This window comes from Lagopus muta, chromosome 12 (assembly GCF_023343835.1).
Source record: "Lagopus muta isolate bLagMut1 chromosome 12, bLagMut1 primary, whole genome shotgun sequence".
Taxonomy (NCBI): domain Eukaryota; kingdom Metazoa; phylum Chordata; class Aves; order Galliformes; family Phasianidae; genus Lagopus; species Lagopus muta.
The window spans coordinates 8,268,990-8,286,033 of NC_064444.1; the positions used below are offsets into that span (position 1 = coordinate 8,268,990).

Consider the following 17,044-nt stretch of genomic DNA (forward strand, 5'->3'; position numbering starts at 1 on the left):
AATTTGGAAACTTCTAAGGACTAAAGGTTAATTATTTAGTATTTTTTTAAACAGCAACAGCTCTTCCCAGGCATTGGATAAGATGATTATTTTTTCCACAGAATACAACATACATACTGAAATAAATTTAATTAGCTGTCAGAGAGAGAAATCCTTACACCCTGCCTTTAAGGCAGAGAAGACAGTAGAGGGAGGCTGCAATTCTGACCCTGGATCTGCCTTTCAGACCTGAGGAGCTGCCCCACCACCAACCTCAACTGAGCCCTTGAAACACCTCAGCCATCTGCTTGCCCACAAACCAAATTTTCATCGATGGTTGCAATGACCACATCCCCAAACTCTGGCAACCACAACAGAACACCTCTCCTTAAGAAATAACACTGAGGTAATACTTCCTCCTCTGCCAAACCTATTACTAAGTGGCACCTGGGAAGAGGTCCTGAGCAGTCTGCAGATGTCACCAACATTATGCTCTGCACTGCAAAGGGTTCTCCTCCTGTTCTCATCTCATCTTTGCAGCTTATAACAGCATAAAACACAAGTCATTCTTCTGTACTTATAGGATTGTGCCACATCTCATTTTTAAAATCCCAGAGTACATCCCGTGATCACACTACAATGAGATTTTGACGCATAGACCCATACTGTAATCAGCCCAATTTGCTTTGAACAAATTGCCCCAGAGATGAGTCAGGAACAATATGTAATACAAGTGTTGCATTCTGCACTCAGCATATCTATTCTTAGGTATAGGAGGAAATTATACTGCATAAGAAACAAGTGTGTACTCTGACCCTATTCAGCTGGAGTTTGCTCTCAGTGGGTTGGAAGTGGGAGAAAACATCTTTGATATTATTGGCAGCAGGTCACTGCCAAGAGCAGCAGCGCTGGAGTGAGCAGCTCGAGGCAGCCGCCTCTCAGCACAGAACGCAGGGGTTGCACCAAAGGGACACAGACTGCACTGCACCACACATTCTTCTCTGACTGCTCATCCTCACACAGCCACACAAACCTCTGCAAATGCTGCATGAGAGACAATGAGAGCAGCTTCACATTGACAGCAAGTTCACAGAGGGCCCGTGCAGCTCTTTGTGCGGCTCAGTGCTGCACCGTCCCTGCGTAACAGCAGCAGCAGAGCCCGACAGCTCTAGAGCAAAGCCCATTCCATACTCAGTGACCAAATGTATGTTTATTGTATGTGAGACATTCACAAAAGCAGAGGCAAGCAAGACTCTTCCAAGTATATTTTCTAGTAAAGATAATGTTTTTACCTCAATGACAGCTACAACACCAGATTCAACTCATCAGCATTCTTCTCTGATCCATAAAGTAATACATCAGCTATAGCACTGTATCTAATAAGAATAAGCTATAAGGTCTCTGCTTCGAAAAATCTGAGTCAAAAGCATTTTTAAGAACCCCATGGAGCTTGTTTCATTATCTAGCATGCACTGCAGACACCGGAGCATCAGCCCTTCCTTGATTTCATCTGCAGCAAAGGATGGTTTTTTTAGTGTCTCCAGAGATTCCTTAATTTTAATACTAAAAAGTTAAAACCTCTCTAGTATGGCCTGAGACGACAGGATGTTTTGGCATTAAGCACAGGTAAGTCTAATGTGTATTTATTTCCATTTCATCACCAGTAACACAGGAATACACTCACTGGCTTTGTTTACAAAAGACTTTCGAATCTATGGAAGAGTGAATTATTATTTTGGCACTTTCAAGCAAGCTGGGACAATTATTTGAGGCCCCAAGGATAACACTGCGATGGAATCTGAGTATATTCCGAACAGCATTAGCTTGAATTATGTGTAACACTGCTCCGTGGCAGTCATAAGAAGTATATAGAGCACCTCCCTTTCTGTTACCAACACCAACAGTGATTTGCAGATAGATCACCAGTGTCACTTGAGAGCAAACTTCACATCAGAATTGAGGTAGAAATGAAAATTTTCTGATATATACACTTTTATTATTATAATTACCAGAACTATGTAAAATAGAGAATGGAAAATGTGACTTGTGAAAGCTGAACATTCAGATACACGCTTTAACAAAAGCACCTCAAAGGCTATAGGTAACAGAATGAGATCACAAGCTGACCCATCCCAAACATTGCCAAATGTTAATCTGAAGAGGGAAGTACGCATCACTTTCTGCTTGGAGCCAAGTTCTATTAAAAACACACAAAAAAAGCATGCTGTGCTAACCAAGAACCCTGTGTTAAACTCATGGCCAAGCCCATGTCAGCCTGCAGGAAGAGAGAAAATTTTCAATGCTTCAGCTGAATAACACTTCCCCCTACGGCAAGTCTGCATGCACGACAGCTTTACAACACTCTTCAGTTTAATTTTTCAATACTGATGCTGAAATATTAAGCTCAAGTTCAGTCTTTAAGACCTGACATCATTCAAACCAAGAAAGAATTTTTAGCAGGAATGAAGACAAATGTGCTGAAACACAGGTGAGGAGGAGGCGACTGTTTGAACCAGACAACTCTACATAGACCTCTATCAGTAATTCTATAAGGAAAATAAGTACATTATTTTAGCTAAGATTTAAATGGTTAAAAAAAAAAAAAACCCTGTATATCAACCTAAATGAAAAAAAAAAACCTGTAAGTAAACTTAAATTAGTTATATTGTTTTATGAATCGTACTGCAAAGTACAGTCAGTGATAAAACCTGCGTGGGTCTACATCTGCACTATACGTTAATGCTCTTTGGTTTAAAACAACAAAAATAGCACTGAAGTACATAGCAAATCCAGATACAAACGCCAGAAAGGACCTTCATTTGTTTGCTCCCTTCTCTATTTGCTCCCACAACCATAACTCCTACAGTTTGTTTCAAATGTGGTTATGCAGTTGGCAAATATTGCTGATAAAATGCAGAAAAAAACAATATTGTTGTTTCCCTTTCTGTACAATAAATATGCCAGATAACATTTGATCCCCAATTTTTTTGTTTGTTTGCCTTAGAACTGTCAATTAGTTTGAAGAAGGCCATTTGATCAGCACGTACTCCTTCCTGGTAGCAGCACACAGCTCAGCTCTTTCCTGACTTGAAAAACATGGGCTGCAGAAGTCTGCATATTCTCCTCTTCACAACTTCAGGAAAACAAACAAATCAAGCTCCCAGCTCATTCTTTTACATTCTGGGCAGAGACAATATAAGCCAGACTCACCATTCTAAGACCACATTCCAGATCACCACAAGCAGGGAAAGCAGAGGCAGGCTCATTGCTGGGAACGGCCCCACGCAGCCTGCATGGCAAGGACAGGGCTCAGCCCCAGCCTTACATAACAAATACTGCAGCGTTCTCTTAGCACATGCTATGACTTCTTTCTGCATTCTTGTAACAGTTCTCCTCATGCAATAAGATGTTTATCTTTTCAGATATTTCCAAAAAGTTGTCTCATAAAACTTATATACCACAGACATTTCATTAACAACTAGCATTTTATCTGTAGCTTCTTCTTCCCCCAGGTGATGAAGAGAAGTCAACAGCTCTTCAGACAACTTGAACTTCCTTTGCCAGCTCCATCACAGCAGTCTGTGTGGCATTGTGGTGTCCTCAGGACACACAAAGCTCAGATGTTCACTTGGATGAACTAACTTTGCTTAATATCTTACATTGCTTTGCATTCTTAGAATATCTTATTTCTCCTACGTACTATCAATTGCAACCAGAACAAAAGAGCAAGAAGCCATTTTCCATTCACATTCAAATTACTTTTGATCTAAGTTAAAAAATACAGTATGGTTTTACTGCAGGTTTTAAGGGGAATGCCAAACGGACTGCAGTCCAACAAGAAGATGAACGTACTGTCACTTTTGTTTGTTTGTTTGTTTTAGGAAGGACTTGCTTGAGTCCACTGGTGACAGCAGGGTCAGACTCACGCCCAGTCACTCCCCTGGAGGAAGAAGAGGAAACTCATTTCTGAGCTTCCTCCCTGGCATCCTCAACAATGGGCAGAAAGCTTTGCTCTCTGTTCCAAGGGGAAGCAAAGGAATCCTGTTTTGCTCATGTTTTCCCAAGCAGTTTCCTGTGAATATTTATAAGGCAGGCTTCACGTCAATGTTTTCAAGCAAACCCAAAGAGTAGATTAAACAATATAAGAAGGCACACACTAAATGCTGAGGTACTGAGACCTCGAGAGAAATAAGCCACAGAATTAACTTATAACTCTATTTTATTTTCCAAATTATGTGCCCTGCTATATGTAAGGCATCTATTTCAAGCCTTTACATTTTTCTTCAGCCTCCAGAAAATAAAGTCTGAAAAGTATTCTTCTCCTTAACAGTTCTTTCCAATGTTTTATATTACACTGTCTGAATTTCTTCTACAATTATTCAGATAATTTATCTACCAGAAGTGTAAAACAGATAATTGGCCAGCTATGAAAATACCAGTATTCTTATTCAATATGTGCAGTTATTTCCTTACCTACAAGAAAGCAACTGAAATCCTTATCTGCCTATTACAAAGATTTCAACTTCCTAAAAAGCTGAGATAAGTAAAATTGCCATTCTCAAAGGTCCACTTTAAAGCAACTAAGTTACATTTTGTATTTAAAGGTGAAGTTTCTTCTTTCACCTTAAGGGCTTTACATTCTCATCTTGATGTATTAATTAAAAGCACATTTATGGTGAATTTTTAATTATCTCCCTAATAAATGGCATCACAAGGAATAAAATGGTCTCTTCACAAGTCTCTCTTGACTCCCCCGTGTCTTGGAAGCAGCACTAATTCCACAGCAAAATAAGAACGCAGATTGCTGGGAGGATTGTGAATGCTGATGGGCAGAGACCAGATGGCTGTCTTACACTCTCTAGATTAAGGCGTGCTGCAGAATTCTGCATCCAGAGCTGGCCACACAAAAAGAACAGAGGAGGCTGCTACATTTCTTTTCTTCCACTGAAACTCAGAGGGAAAGGAGCACTTTTGTGAGGTCAGTCTCTATGTTCTTCCCTAGGGCAGCTTTGTACCAGAAACTGGAGGTACTTCCACTGTGCAGTGCTGCAGCCATTTGTGTGTATCACACACAAAGCAAATCCTCACCAGGGAAATGTGGGTCTGGGTTTGCATCACAGCAGCAGTGAGCATGGCCTGCACAGGGAGGCAATAACTCAGCACCTCCCAAGCTGGAATGAGGAGCACCAGCAGCACTGCAGGAACATCAGAGTAAGCACCAGGACAGCTCTGAAACAACAGCCAAGATCAACTTGCCTCATCTCAAAAAAAAAAAAAAATATATATATACATACATATATACATATGTATATAAAAGTCATAGTGCCCAATAAGAAGAGAAAAGGTGTGCTATTGTATGATATAACCTAGGCATTCAAATACTGAACATACATGACTCTACTTGTCAAATGTAGAGTGATGACAGCACACAGAAGGTGGGAAATCAGACATTACTATCCAAACAGTAATATGTAGACTTTTTACTCACATTTACTTATGCATACACAAAAAATGCAGAAGATGCCCTCTCACCTTAAGACTTGATTCTTGGATCACTTTCTAAGATCTGCAGTGGAACACACTCCAGATTCCATCAGACAAAGTTTAACAGACCCAGGTTTATGAAACCCCAAGTGCTAGAAGCTCCTCTGCACCGAGCTGCGGTCTCCCCCTGAAAGAGGTGGCAAATGAAGCCCTCTGGGAGAGGGGCTGAATGCTCAGCTTTTCATCATTCACCCATCCCTCCTGCAGAGCACTCATGACCCGATCAAGCCAATAATTCATATTTCTATCTAGCTTTTTCTGTATTATATGAGGAGAGAAGTATAACTAGTTCACTCATAGCTGCAGCTCCAGATCTTTTTTTTTTTTTTGTAAAAGCTTGAAGCCAATTGGTATCATGCAGCTAAAATCCTGTTCACTGTTTGCAAAACAGACTGCAGCCCATAGCCGCAATACCCGTGGCTTGGTGCCAGTCCCTTTAAATACAGAAAACAATATCAGAATACATTACTGCTACGTGGGATGCTTCATTGATTAACAGAGAACTTTTGACTACTTCTGTTAACCACAGCCTTGTCCTTCTATTTTCTCCACTTTTAGTTAAGAAAGTTACTTCTTTCTATATGCAAAATAACAAGCAGCAGCAGCATTTTTGAATACTTTCCCAATCCAAGGTAAGACTCTAAAGTATGGAACACAGCTACATGCAGAAAAGCATTAACAGAATACAAGACCAAGACCATAGCATTAAGTGACAATTAGACTTTAGGTTTGTTTTTTGTGTGTGTGTGAAATTTCACTCATGTCTGTAGTCAAGCTGTAGATAATTAAGAATTGGTATCTCCTAACTTGTACTCATAGGTGTCCATTGACCAAACTGATGAGTAGGTAAGTAAATAATTATTTTAATATATTCAATGATCAGCATCACCATAGCATTTTGCTAAAGTGGAATGTTAGCCATTAATGATGGTATTTCCAAACCATCATTACCACCAAGGTATTTCCCTTCAGCTGCAAAGACTTCAGAAGTTCTGAAAGACTTATGCACTCACTAGTTCAAAAGCTATTGTTTGCTCAAGGTGTTAAACAGCAAAAAGTCAATAGTATACATTATGTATTGTCATTACATGCTGGCACAATTCCCCTGCAAAAGAGATTAGTCTACATTTCCAACATGTTGATTTCCTAATAAAGCATATTAATTTGTCTATGACAGTTATTGCCTTAAACCACCACAAATTAAGGATGAAATAAAGTATTTTATTTTGAATGTTTTCATTTATATTCTCATCTGTTGAAGTACAAACATTATTTTTATCCAAGTTATGCCACGCATGAATCAGATTCACTTGCTTGTAAACTCTTAGCAGCTTGTAATTAAGTAATGCAGAGTAGAGATGTAGTGCATGTATACTGCCCTGGCATTTGTGCAACCTCCCTTGCAGACCTGCACAGTATAGGCATACAGACCTCTATTACTATACTTAATGCTCACAGTCATGCAGCCTACAGAAGGAGCCTAGGCAGAAGCTCAGGCATTTGGCTGACCTAGGTCTGCTGAAGGACACTCCACTCAGGTCTGAGAGTCCTCAACACATATTATTAAAAAAAAAAAAAAGACACTAAATGATAAAAAGGGTTTTTTGTTGGCCCTTTTTTTGGTCCTGACAGGCCGTGTTAACTCACAGCTTCTCACAGGAGCACTGCATGCCAGCAGCACAAGTAACCAGACCGCGGAACCATGCAGGGCAGCTGCTGGCTGAGTCAGTACCACTGTAAAACATCTTCATCATAAATTACGGCCCTAAATTGCAAGAACTCCCCCACAGCACTGAAGCCAGCGCAAAGCCCTTCAGTTGAGCACTCACCAGCAGAATTTCCATCCTCTCTAACGTGTGCTTTATTACCCCTCAGAGTAGGCAGCGCACCAACTGCCACAGAGCAGAGACTGAGTCCTCAAAGCTGCACTCTGCTCCCAGCTCCTGCAGTAACACAGTGCCAGAGCACAGATCCTCATTTTCACATTCCTATCTCATTTGTGTCATGGGTCCAAACTGGAATGAGAGTATTACCATGGCTGATACTAGAGGGAGGTCACAGATGCACGCAGCTAACTGCAGCACTAGCTGCCAAAAGAAGCCATTGGTTTCCACAGAGACATAGCACAAGGCATTGCAGCACACCTTCCAGCAGGGTAGAGGGCAGGTGAAAGCAGGGCAAAGTGACTTTATACAGACTGAGCTTCCATTTACGAGGTAATAAGATGGTAATAAGAATACATCTAAATATGTGTTTAAAACACACTGATCTCGAAGAAGCCAAAATTTAGCTCTAATGCTATTGATATTACCAATCTGATGAGAATTGCATCAGAAATTGCATCAATAATCTCCAGCACTTGCCATCCACTGAAGTGCCAACCTCCTGACAGATAAATTACTGAGGTTATATCAATATGGAAGCTTCTCTGTAATAAGCAGCACATCTGTTAGTAGCAGAGCAAACTTTTTAGTATAATATTGCAGGAGATGAAAAGGTGCAAAAAGACTCACAAAAAAAAAAAATAGTAGAGCACTCTTTGCCCAAAGTAGTTTAACAAAAATCATTTACAAAATCAAGTTGAAATAGTATAGATATTAGTAAGGAATATGAAGGGGAAAACGTTGGATGATGGATTATTTGAATGTTTCTTATGCTACCTACCAGAGACTGCTGAATTTTCAGGAATAAAGTACTGCTTCAAAGCAAAACAGATACCTACAAGTTCCATTGAGACCTGCAAGTTCATAACACCTCGCTGCACAAGCGCCACAGGGAGCGCTCCAAGCAAGGCGCTGCTCGCAGGGATCCATCCCCTGGCTCTCAGCAGGATTTCTTTTGCAATATGCACTGAATTTCCAACTAAGTGTCTCCCAGTCACGTGTTCTATTTCAGGCAAGTTTAGGGCTATACCAAATAGCCACATCAGTGACAAGAGAGCATTTTTTCCAGGAGTTGTATTTTTACAGGATGCACATACAGTTACAGGCTCATGAAGGAGGTTCTGTCAAGGGGCAGAACACAAACCACAGACCTGTAATTAAGTCTCATGCACTTCAGCTGCTGCCTGCTCCCACAGTCCCAGAAAGTAGCCTCTCTTTCTCCCTTTAACTGACTTCCTCTATGGAGGGGTTTCTTCCCCACGTCTTGGGAAGGCTCTCTCCTTCTCCTCAAAGAAAGCGATTAAAGATTACTACCCCTCCCCAGGAGGTCTGGCTACCATCCCCAGATATCCTTTCCCACAGCTGTATGAAGATGGTTGGCCTGTGTCAGCCAGGAGCTGCTTCTCTGTCCCAGCCTGTGCCAGCAGCCTGGCTGCTCATGCTCTGCACCACAAGAAGCCTGTTCTCTGCACTTCCAACCTATCTAAAATATTTAATGAATATTTTAAATGGGTACCAATGGTTAGTTTGCCTCCTGGAAAACAAGGGGGAAAACATATGGGTAATATGCAGCTTGTTTTGCAAAACAATAACAGAGCATCTGGTAGCTTCTCCGGAAAAAGAAATGAAAGCTGAGGGATATTTTACAGATCTTGGAAGCACACATGGAATGGTGCGCTGTTATCCAGCATGTGTCTAAACATACACAGTCTCCTAGCACAGCTTGAGGAAAGCTATCTGCTACACTCATTGTAAATCTCTGGCAGGCACTCACAGCCATTCAGTGCTAGCACCACCAGATCCAGGCTCCAGATCCTCTGGCAGTTCACAGGGGACCATGATGAGCTGCAGGCACTCACACCTGCCCCAAGCACCAGCCATCAGGAGCAAATTGCCTACCTGTTAGGGGCAAGAGGCCTAGCATAGCATTTGGACTCTTTTTCCACCCCAAAATTAAAAAAAAAAATCTACCTGTGTTCACAGTTTATCAAGTCTAATTCTCCATCTCGCTGCAGAGAATAAACAAATTCCATTTGTATGATTGAAACCTAAGGCACCAAAACAAATCATCCAGTTATCCCTTTTATTGTATTAATGTACTACTTCTACACCTTTATAAAGCGCCAGACTCAACAAGCACTGCGCACTGTGCACCACATACTGCTTGTGCACACACACACCCCAACAGTATGGTGAGCCACACCATCAGCTGCTACAGCAGACCTAAGATTTGCCTTAGGACTGCAAGAAAGGAATACTAATTAGAGAACTGCAAGACAACTCATCCCAGAGTTGTTATAAAATACTATAAAAAGGATGGATGCAGACAGAGGGAAGGGCATGCAACTAGAATGCAGTCAGCAAGGACATGATCAAAGCTAGGACAAATAGGCTGCAAATACCATATAATGTGCAAACACCTCTAAGGTATGCGTAAGAATCTGTGAAGCATCCTCACAGCAGGAGGCTGAAAGCACATTTGGTGCAGCCTAATTTGCCAACATATCACAGCCAACTAATAAAAGCATTTCTCAAAGACAAGCAAGTTCTGCTGGGCTGGCCTAGCACCATGTAGTAAAATTAAAAAGCTGTTCTTCATACAGTACACAGCATCCATCCAAATCTCTGTTACACTTTCAGCCATGCATGTAATTCATTGCTAGGGCACACTGACTTTTGCAGAAGCCACCAGCATAAGGGGAGCCATCAGAAGGCAGCCAGCTCCACACCAGCAAGGGCAGATCCAACTGCAGGTGTGGTGCACCCAGCACAGGAGGGCTCACTGCCCAAACCACCAACTCGTTTGTGTGAAGGAAACACTTTACCCCCAAGATGCAGCTCATTTCCCAGAATCATGCAAGAGCTCCCTGCATGTACCTTGAGCTGCCGAATACTCAAGTTCATCTGAAAGTTAAAACAAACAGGAAAGGAGCATAGTCAAAAAGTTTTGCCTCATCCAAAACCAGTCTTCTGTACAAGTATGTGTAGCACCTCAGCTTACCAATTTCCAAGGAAGAATTAATTATTAATAACATAATGCAATGAGCACTGCTGTCTTCATTCTCCTCACAGCTGTCAGGAAGGCACAGATGCACCACCACCTTCTGTAATTGGAATCTTAATTTTACAAACACCGCAATAGACTGTGTTTTATCTCCTTTGATCCCTATGTAATACAAACAAGGCTCACTAATCAAGGCTCCTTCCCCTTTGTTTGCCCTTCAAACGCAGCGGAGAGCCTCTTCTTGCTGGATATTGCTGTTATGTACACTGTACAGTGAAAACGTATGTGATACAGCAGACGCTGCAGACAGTTTCTGTCCACACTTTAAGGTATCTCCATAGTGCCAACTGGCAGCACATAACAGCTTGGCTGGGTGCTGTTCTGCTGAAGATACCATTATGTACCAACGATTAACAAATCTATCAACAGTTTTCCTTTATGATTCCTGGTGTTACCAAATTTAAATACACTGCAAAAGCACAATAGCACCTGGACGGTATACAAAAACATATCTAGCTGGCAGACCTGAAGCACAAATAAAGCAAAGCAGCTCAGCTAAACCACAGCATGGATGGGAGCACAAGCAAATCCTAACTCCGTGTAAAGTCCTTCAGGCAAAGCCAGAAGCAGCAATTATTGCTGGGGCTGTAGAACCCCAGCCTCAGTTGGTAATTTGTCACTTCCTAACTATCTGGGGCATTTGCCAAAGGGCTGAATTTTCTGTGAGCATTTCAGCCACAACATTTCCACCATTTCTGAGAAGGGCCCCCGAGGAAGAACAACCTACTGTTGCCAAGGTTAACTGTAAATTTTTACAAGCTTTTCTTCCTTAAGAGCAGAAGTGTCCCTGTGCTGTAGAGCAAGGAAATAAAGCACAATAAAAAGCTTTAGTTTTCATGATAACCTGCCTGTTTTTCACTTAACTTCATAGGTAAAGTTCCCAACCACTGAATATATTTCCTTCTATATGGTTTAGCTAAAACACTTCAAGGAAAGAGCTTTTCCTTCATGCCTTTTTTTTTTTTTTTTTTTTTGTCTCTTTATTCTAGATAGTCCTAGGAAGCATGAAAGATAACAAAGCTTAGAATTAGTGAAAATAAGCATCAAATAATCAGGGACAGGAGGGAAGAGCAAGAGGTAGAGGTAACTGAGACTGGCTAGAGGAAAAGAGACAAATCAGAAAAGGGATGAAAAGTCAAACAAGAAGTTTGGGCTACAGCAGTACAAAAAGAAACACAGAACAATTGATGAGGAAGCAATATACCAAGGAAACAAGCATTCTCTTGACAAAAAGCAGCATCAATGAAAAGTCAGAAAGACAGGAAAATAAAGACAGATTTGGTTGAAGAGACAGGATATTGGTGTGGATGATGTGAGGAGTAAAGACAGTTATTGAACGGTCAGAGGCTCTGTATCAAGTTTTGCTGGTGAGCAGAGTACCTGCAGTAGGGAAATCAGGGCTACCTGGCAGTGATTTGAGTTCAGCACATGAGGAACAAAGGTTATGCTTGTACACAGCTCACCTAGAGAATTGGGCTTTTTTGGAAAGGGAAGGAAAATATTAGAGAGTTTCAGGATAAACAAGTGGTAGAACACATTTCCAAAGAATACATCACATGCATTGCATGAATATAGAAATCTTCATTATTTTTGGAATGGTGAAAAACTATTTAAGCATAATAAGAAAGCTAATTAGAACAGTTATTACATTACACTGTTAATTCAGCTTGCTCAATCCGCTGGTAACTTGCAACCCAAGATTAGGGCAGCTTCAGATGATCTATTTTTCCCCCAGAGTGTGAGCAGCTGTTAGCCGAGGCCAAAATGGATAGCTCTGCAGTAAACTTGGCCACTTTTTTCAATCACAGTGATCACAGAAACAGGATTTCTCTTTTCCTATGCAGGGAATTGGTAAATATAGGCAAAAATAACCTGCACCCCAAGCTTACTTTTCTTTTAGAGCCCCAAGGACAGGAGATGCCCTTCTTGCAGGGCACCAGGGTCAGGCCTACCCCACTGCCCCATTCCTGGCTGAGCCTTCTGTGCCTGCAGGTCTCTCTGCCCTCCCTTCTCTTGAGGTTGAGAGAAGCCTGGTAGAAGAAGACAAGGAGGCTTTGGATCAGATTCTGCATTCCCTACCTAAATCCCAAGGGTTCAAAAGCTTTCAGCTGCATCCTATTCACATCTTCGCCTTGTCAGACATCCCTTGATGAGAACAGAACCTGACAGGAGGAGAGGAAGAAGGAAATTACATAAGCAAAACAAGAGTGTAATTAAATTCCCTCTGCAGATGAGCTGATCAGGTCTAGGCTGTTACTTTACTTCATTCTGTCACATTCTGGACTCTTTTTTAAGGGACTCACAGCTAGGCAAAATTAAGAGGGCAGCTTAACGTTTCCTTTTTCCAGGGAATGCCAGATGTCTGGTCTCTCCTTTCACTCCTGCTGTTTTATGCTGTTCCTACTAACGTGAGCACTGACTGGATGAAGCAGAAAGCTTATTTTTTCAAAGTACTGAAATAAAAGCACAGCTGAATTATGCAGGAAGAAAGCATGCTTCCAAGTACTAGCCTCCATGGGTACAGCCCTGAGCTGCCTTAGCCATCGCTTGCAGCAGTAACAAAATGCCACTTGACTGACACTGGTAGTGTTTCTCAGGCATCTCATCAATCACAGCCTAAGCCTCTCCCAGTGAGCAACTTAGGAAAACAAGGCCATTCCTCCTGCTTGTCCAGCTCAGATGATTTTCAGTAGGTCCATTACTCCATGTTACTGATGGAAGCTCCGTTACTTCTGTTGCACAGCTTTGAGGTACAAATGACTTTCACTTCAACACACAGATTGAGCCCTTACCCCCATTCACTTTTCTAACTGGAAAAAGGCTTGAAGCAAATTTGAGAAAATTGGTTGATGCTTCTCTCTTTCAAAATAAAGCAGTTCATATTAAATTAAAAAAAAAAAAAAAAAAACACAGAGGAGCTTCTAAGTTTATGACACCACCTAGGAAGGAAAGAACACAAGATCCTAATAAGAACACTAAGTATAGTCCTATTAAATTGCCATATTTTTGTTTCAAGGTTATTCAGAATAACACAAAGATTTACCTTATAGTAGGGAAGTAAGATGACTTCAGGTATTTTATCCGCAATTAGAATATTATTCTTACATGCTTAAGGGGCTAAAAGAAACCATAACAGCCAATGCCAAATATTCTTAATTACATTGTGACTGTTATAATTGTGATGTAAATGAAACAAACAGCAGCAATGACTAAGTGCTTTTGACACCATGCCACAATGGTTACAGCACAACCGTTCACAAGGAGTTCAGTGCATTGTGTGCCACCACTTCAGTATCAGCCACTACACTAGTGAATTACATAAAGAAGTATCATTGCATATCAGTCTGAGCATCAGCATCTCCATCACACAGTAAGATTTGCTACTGATACATTACACATGCCCAAATGATATCCCCAGTTCTGGTATATAGGCCAGAAATTGATTTTTAAAGAGACAACATTCATTTAGGAAGAAAAAGAGTTCAGGTAAACCAGATGAGAACTTCTAAGAATCAAAAAACAAATCTCTAAACATAACACTGTAATGCAACAGAAAGTGCAGCAATAACAGCAAAGTAGCAAGGTCCTAAACAACATAAAATGAGGGTTTGCTCAAACACAACAGCTGTAGGCACAGAAACAGAGGGGAAAAAAAAAAATCTGCTTACTTTCAGAAGGCCTCACATAGGCAGGAATCTCCAGCAAGAAGCCCTCACCTCCATGGCCAACCCTTAAATGAGGGCTGGGAAGGGCTGCATCCTGGCTCCACCCCTTCTGGTCACTCAGGTGCACTGCATGCACGGAGCTCCCCTGGTTGGCCCTGCCTTCCCACCAGGTGCTCAATCACTGATTCAAGCTGTGACTTGGCATTTCCATTACACTGAACCACAGCAGACCTCTGTATTTCAAGTCCAACAAGAAGGCTTCCGCACAAATATATTTTTGCTTGAAAGCCTACTTGTAGCATGTGCAATCTGAGATATTACAAGGCTACTATGAAAAGTGATGAAAGAATAGTTTGAACTAGTGATCTGATCAGCTAAATGGAAATTTCACCTTCCTTCTCAGACACTTAGAGCAGCTAGCCATGAAATTACAGCAGGCAATTTGTCCAAAAACTTCCAAAGCAGAAGTCCAATTTATTACAAAAATTATGTCTAATTTGTCTCTCAGTATTCTGATCAGCTGAGAGCCATACTTAATTTTTGAGGTGCAAAATAAGGGAATTAGAAAGTTTTAAAGTTAGGAACAGAAAGCATGAACTTTCAAGGAGATTGGTAGGAAAAGGAAGTGAATCTTTCAACTCATAAATGCAAAGTAGGCAGCAAACTCTCAGCATTTAAATCAACAAAGACTACAGCACAGTGAAATCAGGCTTCCTGCATTGTCAGTTTTACTTCTCAACTTTTAACTTGATGAGATTTTTTTAAGCTACCAGGAGAATGTCAATGAGTTCAAAAAAAATGAAAGCAACAACAAACAACCACATTCCACAATAGAGCTGTCTCTGAAATTCAGACGCCAATTGATCTAGTGTGTTAGATTTCCAAGCACTTAAATTCATTACTTAGACACCATCAACTGTGCTCATACAAAATTAGCACCTGCCTACATTCACTCATCACAGTTTAAGTGACCATTATTAGGAGCCACCAATGCTTTCCTGAGGTTGAGGAAGCGATCTATAAAGGATTGCTTGAAGAGGAAAACAGTTCCAACGCCTGATTCTTCAGCCTGCTTTAAAATCTCATCAAAAGCCAACTTCAGAAGGATCAGTTCCTCATCTGTGAAGTATGTTTGAGACTGCAAGCAGTCACACTGCCTTACACCACTGACATTATACAGAAACGTGATTCTGATCAGTTTAATATAACAGCAGGTTTGGTTCAATTTCACGGCCACAAAATGATCTCTCATTATAGTAGACACAGAGTTGATTGGTCTTAAGTTAGAAGGCGTTGAATATGCAATAGAATGGCTTTACAAATACTGCAGCATCCTTAATGATACAGATTTTGAGAGTATCACAACATATACTTCAGGGAGGATTTTGTACATGCAGTTGGACAGATGGCTGGCTGGCTGCCTATCTGTACAGTTTATTAACTGTATGAGTTACTAATGATCATATTTCCAGCCAGTTTTACCCGCAGCTTCTAGCTTTTATTCTCATGCTGTGGCATAGTCCCTGTGCTCCCCTCTGGCCTTGCACAGCCAGGCTCCCCGTGCAGGGCCGTGTGAGGCACACAGAAAGCTGTGCAGAAGCCAGCTGTGCACCTCTGTGCCTGCAGAGCCCAGCCACAGTTACAGGGGGCAGCTGTCCAAAGCCTGCCTTCCAGCTTGGGTGTTATTTAAACAGCAATCTTTCCAGGAAAAAAAGACAAAGCATTAAAGCATTCCTGCACCATTTAAGAAGGTCTAAGTAATGAAATGAAACAAGATGGTCTTTAAGGCCCCTCCTAACCTAAACCATTTTATGTTTCTATGAAGTAAGATTGCTAAATGAGTTAAGGCTCGCAGTGAAACTTGTCACTTCAAGGAACCCACTGCTCTCCAGGTTCCTGAGTATTTGGCCTTAGGGCTCACACAGCTGAGCTACTTAATGAGCCCATACTCACATCAGAAAGAAACAAATGTCTGCTTTGGTTAGCACATACTCAAACAGCCCATCCAACTCTAGTGAGGCAGAGAAACATCAGAGGATGCAGAAGCCAGTAGAATTTGCTGAAAATTCAAACAGAGAAGCTGTTCGGATGGAGTTGTTTTTGGAGAACTACTTGCAGGCTTATAGAATTGGGGGCTTTTTGTGGTTTGTTTATGTTTTACCTTTATATATCTGTCTAAAATCAATATTATATTTGAACTATGATGTAAAATGAAATACTTCCTTGGAGAGGCTGACTAACAGCAGTGTATTTCTGTAAGATACAATTCACGTAGAGAAGACCAAATCAGAGCACAATGTTATCCGTTCCATCAAATCTGGATAATAATTTAACTGTCAATAGAAGCTGGAACGAATGTACAGCTTATATAATCCAAACAACTATAATACGCACAGAAGTAAGGAACAAACATTATCCAGATTATTAAAACAGCAGCCTGCTGTAATATGCCTATATAGTATAACTTGTAGAAATATTCATTTATCTGTTTGTCTAATGCAGTGCCTGACAAGTGAAAATTATACTTTGCACCATCTTATTCACAACAGAGAAGGTCAATGCAGGACATCGTATTAAAGCTCACTTTCATTCCTTGAAATAATTAAGTGTAGCACTTGCAGAATCCTTCTGAGGGGATTTGCCAGTGCTGTTAAATGACTCCACAGGTAACTGCATTAAAATAAATCCTCAGGCATTGAAGATCTAACAAAACACAGAACAAAACAGCAGCCTCCTCTTTTGAGCAAGGGCAGCACTTTGTTGTCCCAGGCTTTTTAGGTTCTCAAACCAGCAGCATCCATTGCACATCATTTTGTTTTCTGGCACATGTACGGCACAATAAGAAAATTCAGTTTTCTTCTATTTAGAAAGAGGCTAACACCAGATTTTCTTATTGGAACAAATCTCTA

General features: G+C 41.0%; 1 long non-coding RNA gene across 1 annotated transcript in view; it reads right to left on the reverse strand.

Moving 5' to 3' along the window:
- Positions 1 to 14,233, reverse strand: part of LOC125699267 (uncharacterized) — an 80,430-nt gene extending 66,197 nt beyond the window's left edge. The window contains exons 1-2 of the long non-coding RNA XR_007379492.1: positions 14,139 to 14,233; positions 12,550 to 12,632 (exon numbers count right to left, since the gene is read on the reverse strand). This is a non-coding gene — a long non-coding RNA (uncharacterized LOC125699267). The remainder of the gene's footprint in view (positions 1 to 12,549; positions 12,633 to 14,138) is intronic.
- Between the last annotated feature and the right edge of the window lie 2,811 nt (positions 14,234 to 17,044).